A 12,640-nucleotide genomic window follows, 5' to 3' on the forward strand; every position below is an offset into this window, starting at 1 on the left:
AGTGAGTTTTGGCAAGTTTTAGGCTATTCTGTCCCAAGCGCGGCGCAGTTCATGGAAGCACAACACAGTTCATAGAAGTGCAATGCCAGGAGATGTTTGCCAATTTTAGCTAGAAAAACCATGTTGTTGCACCAAAGGAGGGGAGATCTCAATGAACAAAGGAGGTAAGGATGAAAATGAAACATTTTTTGGACTTTTTGGGCTTTTATAGGCACAATATGATCTTCTTTTGAGTGAAAATGGGTGCCACATACCTTTTCAAAACATGACTTTAATCTTTTTAAACTTGGCCACTTTGGAGACTTGAAAATTGAACTCTCTGTAGAAATTATGACTGTAGATTAACCTGATAATGGAATATAACTAAAGAAAAATACTTTAATCTACTTCTACAATCAAACTTGCGGAAGATTAATAGATTTGAGAAAGATCAAGCAGAACACATATAACCAGAAGAAGAATCAATGCACATGAAACACATAAGAATACTATGGGGAAAGCCTCAGCTAAAAACCCCGCTATCTATATTATCATACAAGGTGGAAATATCTCAGAATTACACAAAGTCTTAGCTCTCATAGCTAGCCAGCTCTCAGTACAATCCTCCTGGATGCTCACAGGCAAACAAGGCTTCTCACAAACCTTCTCCTCTGCCCTCCAAGCCTCCTATTTCCTTGCGCAGTTTCTCCCCAGTGATCCTACTGTTAGCAAGTGTAACACTGATCACTCACACTGATCTCACACCCTATAAAACTACATAATCCTCAAGGAACCTTATTCCTTCTGCATGATGAGTTTCCTTTATAGGAAAACTCATGCAACAAATAGTAACTTGTCCTTGACATTTAGCTCAACTTGGTCTTTCTCTGAATTTACATGCATGAGTTTCTAATGAGAGAATCTTCAGTTATTTGGAGTACACTAGTTGGATTCATGCATGCATTAACTGACTGAACTCACAATTATTTCCTCAAATAGTTTGGAACTAATTTAACTGGAATTAACTTAGTAAACTAAGCTAACTAATGAAAACTCAAATATAACTCAATATTATCTCCCTAATTAAGGGATTATCTCCTTAATTTAAGGGATAACTGTTGCATGACTTCAGAAAGACTTCTAACTTGAATTTCTCCAACCAAGTAACTCAACATGAATTAATTAATTACTTTTCAAGCAGCTAGTGAGACTAAATTCGAATTTAATTCTCAGTTTTAATTCAAGGAAAAATTAAAATTGGAATATTATGGATTCTATTTTATCATTTCTTTTTGCTATTTTCAACACTCCCTCTCAACAAGAAAGGAATTCAACACAATCCCGATCCTGAACCTTTGGAATGTTTTACATGCAACACTTCTCTCTAGTGTTGTTGTTCCAGCAAATCCAGAAAAAAAATAAAAAATCCAACCTGAATCAGAATGATGCATCTGTCATCAAAGTGTCTGACTGCTATTGCCTCTGTCAACTGAAAAGTTTGCACTTTTGTTGAATCAGCCTTTCTGCACTGTTGTCAATCCTTCTCTACGCTATTCAGTATTTGACTGCTCTAGCCTCTGTCACTTTGATCTTTGACTGCATCAATCCCACTAATTCCTCCTGCTACTATGTACTTTGTGCTCCCGTAGCAAGGTATGATCCGCGAGATAAAACCTCTCAATGGACCCTGCCCAATTTCAGCCTTCTTGGGACTATCACTTCACATCGCCCCACCTCACACCTTGAGGTACGGTTGCATGTGATCCCTCTACTGACTTGGCTTGAAATTTCCCCCTACTAGAGGTCTCTGCATGAGTGGATGCCTCCACTCGGTCTCCTCTCAACATCTCCAATTGTGGCTCCTCCAAAATTGTCTGAGACTTCTTCTGGGACTACATGTTGAGAGGTAATTTAATCTCCCTCTCAACCACCAAGTCTCTAACATTTTCCTTACTCATCAAGGCTTTGCATGCATCTTGAACCTCGAGAGCATACAAGCTCTTGACTCGTGAACTGATATGTTTAACCTGTCTCGTGGTGACCTATCTAAGGAAAACCTTTCCCTTACTGAAGACAACATCGTAGCCTTTGTCCTCCAACATCACGATCGATACCAAATTCTTCTTCAGTCCAGGCACATACTTCACATCTGTCAAGGTGATAAGAGCTCCATGCTCCCTCTAAAAAGAAACTGTGCCCACTCCTGAAACACTATACCTTTCATCGTCACCCATCTCTATGCACATCTTAAGGTCATTCTCCTCCAAGGTACTGAATAAACTTTTATTGTCGATCATGTGGAATGAGGCTCCATTGTTAAGAAAGCAACCACAACCCATCATCGATGACACCATGCATGCGATGAGGGTGAAGTCCATCTCAAATTGAGAGGTTAATGCCTCACCTTCAGATCCTTCCGAGGATCCCTTCTTGGACTTCTTTGATGGGCAACTAGTCGCATAATGACCCATCTCGTGACAATAAAAGCATCTCACTTTAGACTTGTCAACCTTCTTCCCTCCATGAGAAGAATTCAATTCGGAATGGGATGCCTTCCCCTTCCCTTTCCTTGCCTTACTTGCTAAGGCCAGATTTTCTTCATCATCCTTGGATGAATAACCATCTCGTTTGCTCCTCTTGATCTCCTCTTTCATGAGATCCAACCACAGTCGTTCCCAATCCGGTAGTTTCTCCCTTCCATTCACAGAGTCTTGGTAGCTATTCCAGCTCTTTGGAAGGCCAAGGAGAGTGAGGCTCACCATATCATCTTCAGCAGTAGTTATTCCCACACTGCTAAGCTCATCTCTGCAAGTGGTGAGCTTGTTCAGAAATGCGGAAATAGTATCGTCGTTTTCCATCTTGATTCTTCGAAGCTTGTCCTTGAGCACCAATTTCCTTTGGTTGCTACTGTTCTGGTAGAGGTCCTTCAATGTCTTCCACATTGAATATGGAGTATCCTTCCCATGGAGACTCAAGACAACATGGTCTTGAACTCCCTCAAGGATGATCTGTCTCGCCCTCGCCACATACTTCTTCCATTCAGCCAACTCTTGTGCATTAGTTGAACCGAGCTTTGGGATTTCTTGATCAATGAAATCCTTCAAGCCATTGTCTTCTAATACAGCCTCCATGCGATCTTTCCATGCTATGTAATTCAAGCTTCCATCTAAGGCATACTCGAGTCTCAAGCCATAGAATGTCATTGACCAACCTTGAAGTATGAGATGAATTCAATTTTCACCTGCAACCTCGAACTTCAAACTTCGAATTCTCTTCTCGATATACTGTTCATAGCTCCGATAACCTTTTCTCTGATACCATGTAGAAATTATGATTGTAGATTAACCTGATAATGCAATATAACTAAAGCAAAGTAATTTAATCTACTTCTACAATCATGCGGAAGCTTAATATATTTGAGCAAGATCAAGCAGAACACATATAACTAGAAGAAGAATCAGTGCACATGAAACACAATTGAATACTCTGGGGAAAGCCTCAGCTAAAAATGCCACTATCTGTATTATCATACAAGGTGGAAATATTTCATAATTACACAAGGCCTTAGCTCTCACAGCTAGCCAGCTCTCAGTACAATCCTCCTAGATTCTCATAGGCAAACAAGGCTTCTCACAAACCTTCTCCTCTACCCTCCAAGCCTCCTATTTCCTTGCACAGTTTCTCCTGGGTGATCCTACTGTTACCAAGCGTAACACTGATCACTCACACTAATCTCACACCCTGTAAAACTGCACAATCCTCAAGGAACCTTATTCCTTCTGCATTGATGAGTTTCCTTTATAGGAAAACTCATGCAACTGATAGTAACCTTTCGTTGACATTTATATCAATTGGTTCTTTCTTTGAATAGACATGCACGAGTTTCTCATGAGAGAATCTTCATTTATCTAGAGTACACTAGTTGGATGCATGCATGCATTAACTGAATAAACTCAAAATTAGTTCCTCAAACAATTTGGAACTAATTTAACTGGACTTAAATCAGTAAACTGAGCTAACTAATTACAACTCAAATATAACTCAATCTTATCTCCTTAATTAAGGGATAATATCCTTAATTTAAGGGATAATTGTTGCATGACTTCATAAAGACTTCTAACTTGAATTTATCCAACTAATTAACTCAATATGAATTAATTAATTATTTTTCAAGCAACTGGTGAGACTAAATTCGAATTTAATTCTCAATTTTAATTCAAGGAAAAATTATTGGAATATTCTGGATTCTATTTTTATCATTTCTTGTTGCTATTTTCAACACTCTCTTACCATTTTGGATAGTGAGACTTATTCCTTTTGGAACCTTAAGATTTTAACCATGAAGCACTTATGAAATCTCATAAAAGTTTGTTGAAAAGAGTTTCCTATCACAACTCATCCTATGCCAGATTTTATGCATGAAATGAAGATGGACCTTGAAACCCCAATGACCTAATGAAGACATCTGACTGAGTGAAATGGTGATGATGATGAATGATATGATGAAGACATTATCTTTATTATGATACACTCATCTGAGTGATGTAAGTGACCGGCATGTGAGATTTTTTAAGAGAATAGAGACATTCCTAGACAAACTAGCCAGTGACCAAATTTTACTTTGAAAACCTAGTGACATGATAAAATTTGAGCTTGAGACCCCTAACAAACTTGGTAAAAGAATATTTGATCATTGGTGACAAGCAGAAAATACTAACACTAACATTGGCTCCAGCTAGGGATGGTAGCTCCTTGAAGGTGTCAAGAACACCGTAGACCAGGTGGCCTTATTCATTGGGCAATGGAGTCAAAATGCAGAAAGCTAAACTAAAAATGAAAATTGACTGACTATTTGAAATGACATTGTTATAGACATTTTTGTGCCTTACAGCATTGAGCATGAAATGTCCATAATCTAAGGGATCGAAAGTCCCTAAACATGTTGTTCCTACCCCTAGAGGAACAAGGCTAACAAACCACATCAATTCACAGAAGTTCTCCATCAGAAACTGCTCAAAAACAAGTCAATTCAGGATCATTTCAGTGGCTACACTAGCTGTTTGCGCTGAATGTCAAAGCCAACACTGGCTACCTGCGTTGAATGTCAAATGGAACACTGGCTACCTGCGCTGAACGAGAATGGACATGTGGCAAGCTCATTTCTTAAGGTGTCAAAACCCAGGAAGCTTCCAAAATGACACTTGCCTCAGGGAATTCGACTGGTGATGAGTAAGAGGTTCCAAATCTCCAAGTGGAAGCAAGAACCTCCAAGTGGACTCAAGAACTGACAGAGGGAGAGGACACTAGTCAGATCTCAAGCTGACTCATCCTCTCTCCAAACATCTATATATGGATCTCTCCTCCATGAGATCTAGGAAGGCCGAAATTTTGTTATTGCAAAGAATTGCTGTTGGTTTGAGACTGGAACTATTGGGTGCTTAATGCTTTGAAGGGGGTGAAGATAGGAATTCCATTTGCTGGGAAGGAGATGCTAGATTGGAGCCCTCTGGGTTGTATCTCTTCCTGAACCTTGTTATTCATCAATAAAGCTATCTTGGTTTCTCCTATATACTGGTGTATTTTTGATGTGTGAATGCATTAGTATGTTTAGTTTATTTCTAATCCTGAACTAGTTATGAATATGAATCCATGTCTTGTGTAGTGTTCTCTTCTTGTGATCTTGCAGAAACCTCTTGAAGCTAGGCGAGCGAGAAGGCAAGTAGCTGGGAACTCTCCAAGAGAAGAGAAGTCGGATCAAGGGACAAACGGAAGACACCGGTTAGTCCATCTATCTCTCTCTCTTCATTCTTAATTCATAAAGGAAGAATACTAGAATAGCTGTCTCTGTTTGTTGCTAAGGCACTGTCACACCTTAGGTGGATAGGATCGTCCTGCATAGGCATTTTTCCCCACAACAAATTGGCGACTCCATTGGGGAGATCTGTTTAGTCATTTTATTTGTGTTTCTATCATTGTTTGTTTCATAGACTTGACAGCAACAATCGAACTGTATCTGCTATTCCCAGATGCAAAGTAGAAAGTTGCTGCTTTGATCCAATCACTGGACTTGTCTATGATCTGAACAATGGACTCACAAATGATTTGATGATCCTTTGTGATAGATCTTAGTACTCCCTCAAAGCATCCCTTTGGTTGTACCTTGCTTGTTGCTTTTATTTGGCTTGAAACAGTGAATTAAATAGCAATCTGTGACCCAGAACTAGTGAGAAACGAGAGTTTCTCCTTCAGCGCAGACCCAGTGAAGGGATTCTGCATTTCAACGCAGGTCCCATGAAGGCTACCTGCGTTGAATGTCAAAACCCCTGTGTTGAGGTTGCGCTGAACCAGTTTGTCCTAGTGCAACTGGGGTTCTCTGCTCTGTTTTGCCCTATTTTGATCTCTGATTTTTGCAGCCTGTAACCAGCATAGGTACCAGTCTGATAACTCCTTTTCTCTGCTTAGATTCCGCCTCCTTTTGTACAAAAAGACTGTGAGTGTTTTTAAGTGTTTGTGACGTCATTTACAGTTTTCCTTTGCATGAGTGAAATAATCATCCTGTAGCCCTTGATTCAGATCTGTTGATTGTGATCTTACGAGAGAGTTCATTGGTTGTTTGCAGTTGATTATACATTTTCTTTTGCTTATTGGTTTGAGTTTGTCTCTTTTAAGTGTCGAAACAAGAGTTTATTTCGAAAATCGTTAAGTATTGTAATCTCTTCTACCCTTTCTGATTTCGAAAAGGTAACTTGTTTGTATTTGTCATTTAAAAGCAAATTCAAAGTTGTGCAAAAAGCTTTCTTTGTAGGCATCAATACTAAGAAAGCGGAAAACAAACACCTGCATTGTGCATTTGCATCTTGATAGTTTGCATGTTTGAAAAGTGCATTAGAGTGTGCTGATTGCTCTTTGAGAAAAGATGGTGTCTTTCTTTTCCCTTAGTAGCTAGGATTTTCAAAGTTGAAAAGATAAAAAGCTTGCTTATCATCTTTAGACTGCATTTAGGAATTTGTATCATACATCTCGTGGCGAACCTTGAAAGGCAAACTTCTAAAAAGATCAACCTAAAATAAATTGAATGAACTTAACAACGCTTTGTAACATAACGCACAACATAGAGGTCTAGGCTAGAGACGTGTTCCGACGTCGTAAAGCCTGGTGACTGTTGATCTCGTGGATGGTGGGTGATTCCTCCTGAGGGATGATAGCGCCAGTACGGATTGCGCTCCCACGTACCGTCGTGTATATATTGGGAGACCCCTATAGGCATAAAACCTTTATCCTTAGGAAGCCGTGTCGGCCGCCCTACTGATCGCAATGCACTGAACACAGCATTCAGGAAGATCGACTGCCCGTACCCTAAAAATTATTCTGCGGTTTTGCGAAAAGTTTGGCACACCCTCTGCCTAGAACTCCAAAGCAGTTCCTTTTGGCCTTTTTCAGACTCTATAACGGAAAAAGTCCATCCGAGCATTTGTCACTTCGGGCTCGTTAAAACATCGAAGGAGACTAGAGTCATCTTTTGATTTTTCTCGACTCTTTAAAATTGAAAAAGCAAGTTGTGCCTAAGCGTCGTTAAAATTAATTTTAAACGGAATAATCATCACCTTTCCCTCGTTGATCTTCAAAGTTAGTCTCCCTTCATCACAAGTTCTTGTAGAATCACTAAGAAATCTTTTGGATAGACAGGATATGTCTGAACAACCGTCGACATCTAGGACTGTGTCATCCGACACAGCAGCAGCAGAACCTCCTGTTGCTACTCCAACGATGTTCGCCGGTATACCATCTGTCCCGGCAAGTTATCAACAACAAGCCAGAGTCCAATCAGGGACGACGACATGGTTAGTTCCTATTTCTTCATCCAGATTATCATCTAGTATTTCTTATGTTGAAACTCAACAAATTGATCCAATGTGTCTTCAAAGGCCAATCTACCCTTTAAGTACTGGATTGCCACCATATGGAGGGTAGTATGCCTTTTCATTGTTCCCCCCCGGAGAACAACCATATGGGAGTTTACAACAAAGTTCAGGTCAAACTGGAATTACATCCAGTGGATGGGTACCGATACTGCCTCAGCAACCAAGGGTTGCATATTTAATGCAACCAGTCCACCCTATGTCGAATGTTGCCACTATACCTGGTATGGTGATTGCGTCGCAAGTACAAGCGCTACCTGTTGTATGTCAACCCCAAGTTTCTCAGGTTGCAATACAACAGCCTCTTGTCTCAACGACTCAATCACAACCTCAGGTTAGTGACTCCTTATCTGGAGTGACTCAGGCTCAAACAAGTACTATGACTCCTCATCTTGGTCAATCATCCAGTATTGGACAACAACAAATGGTCTAACAACCAGGGCTGGTTCAATCTCAACAACCGCCATTCCAGCAATCATATCAAGGACCTGAGCAACAAGTCTTTGTAAGTAATGGACAACCACACTATAATGGTTATGCCCATCAACCTTGTCAAAGTTGCCAGCATTATGCTGGTTTGCAAAGACCCATTGCTCAGGCGATCCCATCCTATCCTGGGTATACTTCGCCTAACCTGAATCAACAGTTACCCTTTGTAGCAACTCTAGAATTACCAGATCTAAACCGGCTGACGAATGATCCAATTGCTTATGCCCCTTGGTGGCCAGCGATTCCGCATAAACTTCCGTTAGATATTCCTAAATTTAATGGAAATCTGGGCGAAGATCCATCGAATCATGTGATGACATTCCATCTATGGTGTTCATCAAACACCCTGAATGATGATTCGATAAGACTTCGCCTCTTTCAGAGGACGTTAACGGGTCCAACGGAAAAATGGTATATTGAATTACCTAGAGCTTCGTTCGACAACTTCAGTACCTTAGCCACGTCTTTCTTAACCCATTTTCAATTACCGATAAGGTATGAAACGGGAACGGAACTCCTAACCAACTTCAAACAGACAACGGCCACTCACATATATGATCATATACATGAGTGGCGACGTCGTCGTAGGATGGTAAAAACGTATGTTCCCGATCAGCTATTAGCTGAATGGTTTATCAAGTCGTTACTTCCCGCTATAACGGAAGATGTGGCAAAGGGAGGAGTCGTAACGGAAGAGCAAGTTATCGCTCGTGCGCAATATCTAGACTTGGTCTATACTCAGTCTGGCACGCTCTACGACAAAATACCTGACGCCCCTAGACCGGAATTCTCAATTCCTCCTCCTCCTAAATCAAACAATGACTCTCATGCCAGCGATGGCGTGATTGGCCAAACAGATACGAAATCGACAAAGGCTAAATCTAAAAAGGCCTGTAAGATTTCTAGTCAAAATGCAAATGAGGAACTTCTTGCCTCGGAAGTAAATGCCATGTCGACAGACAAGGGCAAACAACTAAAGCAACCAGGGGGCAAGAAGAAAAAGAAAGGGAGAAAAAGGAAACCCCCTGCGGGGTGTCATATATGCGATGAGGATCATTGGACGAGAGATTGTCCACATATAGCTGAAGTTAAGAAACTCTTTAAGAGTTCAAAAACCCCAGCAGTTTTGACTGATCCGTTTCCAAGCCCAGGAACCAAACTGGTTGCTAATCAAAATGCTTCCCGATCCCAAGTGCTTATGTTGTCTACCTCAAAGCAGCAGAATGATGCTTTGGCAAGGAATAAAGATTACGGGAATCCACAGGTGTCGAATAACAAGGCTAATGAACAACCTAGTAGTTCGACAACAACTTTGACCAAAGTTGTTCCACCCATCATTCATGAGCCAATGATAAACTCGCAAAAGGGAGTAGTATACAAGTCGACATTTAATCCTCGTGCAAAAATAGCACAGAATTATAATATAATAGAGGACCTGGCCCAATCGCCGTCCGCTATGTCGACGCTTGAGGTACCGCAAAATTGCTTCTCACAAGAGCAAGCTTTATTATCGGCAATAGGTGGGATTGACCCAATGGATTCCAATCTTGTGGCCTTTAATCATAAAGGATATGACCCTCAGTTACCAGCTCAACTAGCTTTCCTTATTCAAGTGAAAGCCCTCAACAAAACTGTTCATCGAACAATTATTGATGAGGGGGCATCTACATGTATTATGTCGATGAGTTGCTGGAAAAATTTAGGATCTCCAACCTTGTCCAATCTTCGACGACATTAAAAGCATTTGATGGACGGACATATACCCCATATGGTATCCTAAATAACTTGAAAGTTGAACTAGGGGGAAAAACAGTAGAAATTGATGTTGAAGTCATCGATGGAAATCTTGATTACAACATCCTACTAGGAAGACCATGGATATATGCCATGGCAGCTGTTGTGTCGACCTATTTTAGAAAGATTGCATTCCCTTTCCAAGGAGGGATTACAATCGTCGATCAACAAAACTTCCTCCCCAATGGTTCTCAAGTTACTGGAAGCATTCCAATGATCCATGGAAGCAATCATTCGCTCCAAAATATCGGAGTAGGTCTCCTAAAAGACCCTGCCTTAATGGGTACTTTTGCCCTACCGCCTCCGAGTAATCTGGCGGAAGTGGCCACAGTGGAATATGAAACCTTCTATATCTAATGGATTTGGACTCCGAGGACGGTTCTTATCTCGTGTCAACCTCGTTAAAATATGAAACAAGGAGTCATGAGGATAGTACTTTTACTGTGTCAACCTCATTAAAAAATGAAACGAATCCCCTATTCAAATCTCAAAGGTAAACCTTCATTCCAACCACCGAGTTGAATGCAATGAAGCTTGGGGGCATGCACCTCGATTTGCGTTATTATGCTGGGGGCATGCAAACTTATCTCCGAGCAGTTTTAACGCGGACTTCATGCTCGTTAAAAAATAAACATAAGCAATGAGCAAGTGTTTCCACCAGCGTTTAAGCTCATTTTAAAATAAAAAATGAACCTACCCGGTAAATAACCGCTGTGAATGTAACATTATCAACCATTAAAGCCTTGGTCGTGTTCGCACCGTCACCTCCACTTTCCATTGGCTGATCATTCACCTCCATATGATTGTTTACCCATTTTGAGGAACAACTGCGAAGAGTGATTTCACCTAGCCATCCTTGTGACACTGCCGTGATTGGAAAATTCCAACCTGTACCTGGAATCAGCTGCTAACCTGTTCATCACTCGTTCCTCAAAAGACGAGTCTTCTTTAAGCTCTTTTCAACTGACTCGTAAAATATGAAAAGATTGCCGAGTCCTTGGCCTTCCAGCTCGTTAAAGGGACAGGAAGTGCTATCCCTCCTCTAGATTTTAATCTTTTTGGACCTGAGGGATTATTGCACAAAAAGATCGAGCACTTGTTTTATTCGGCTCGTTAAAACTATCGAAAACTCATCCCTTCTGTATTGTTTTATACATTTTCGGACTTAAGGGATTAGATGACGAAAAAGGACTTTTGGAGTTAACTTTATGTACCTTTTCAGACTCTCTAAAAATGAAAAGGACCGAGTTATCCTTGTCGTTAGACTCGTTAAAATCATTAAATAGCGACAAACTTGTCTTTAGACGAGAACGAGTTTCACTATCGCTAGGCTCGTTAAAACATAGCGATGGGTTTGCCCGAAGGGTAGGTTATAGAACAAGCATATGTTATCCTCCTCAAGCTTGACAAAAATAAAGAGGTACTGGTCAGCAATGACTGGGGAAAAATTGGGAGAAACTAAAGAAAACTTTGATGGTAGCAAGTCGCTCTTGAACATGACACTTTTCCTCCGTACCACAATCGGGTTGGGTTGTTTCATTCACCGGTCACATCCATGGTCTCGCCATACCATCCATCTTTGGGGTAATGCTACCGATCCATTGCATCAGTGTCGCCACATGTTCAAGAGAAGTCGTTCAGAAAAGTCAACCGTGTCCCATCCACTGCCATACATTTTCCTTCATCCTTTCATGACCGCCACCCTGAATCATATGTCACAGATCGTTTTCACCTCCATTAAAATCATTAGCTCCATTTCGTGTCACTGATGTGGGATTCATTAAGGCCCTCCTTTGACAGATCGCTTCTTGTCGACATCAGCTCATTATCCAGGAAGTTGATCTAGGAACAACCCCTTCAGTACTTTGAAGCTTGCATGCCTCAATGGCAAGTTTCTCACATCTGGCGACAGGTATACATCAATGGCCTTCGACCGAACGATTTTGCGTGGTGTTCGACACCAAGTCCTTTATTCACACCACGTGAATTGTACTGCAGTACCTTGAGGGTCATTATCATTATCGGTGATTCCTCTCGCGCTTGTTAACGGTTTACATCATTGACCGGTAATCAAGCGATGTCTTTCCATGTTCGACTTCAGAACATTTCTCACATGGATCGACTTGTACTTAGAGTGAAGATCGAACGAGTTTGAAGACCCCGGATCTAGTTTCATCCATCTGGGTTACGATATATATTCAGGAAAGATAAAGACATTGACATGTACATCATTGCAGCAGATAATCATCCTACTCAAAGGATGATAATTTCATCAAAATTATCAGTCTACCATCAGACGATTGTCTGTTCTATGTACAGAAAAATGAATTTATAAAGCTGAGCATGGGAATGCCCGCCTCAGCTAGATCATGAAAGCAGTATGAAAAATAATGTATTGTATCGTATTATCACAGGTCTCCTCCCAGCATTGGATGAACTTCGGATCCCCCTGATAAAGC

The sequence above is a fragment of the Pinus tabuliformis genome, chromosome 6 (assembly GCF_031772625.1).
Source record: "Pinus tabuliformis cultivar Carrire ecotype Pingquan chromosome 6, CPIR1, whole genome shotgun sequence".
NCBI classification, from domain to species: domain Eukaryota; kingdom Viridiplantae; phylum Streptophyta; class Pinopsida; order Pinales; family Pinaceae; genus Pinus; species Pinus tabuliformis.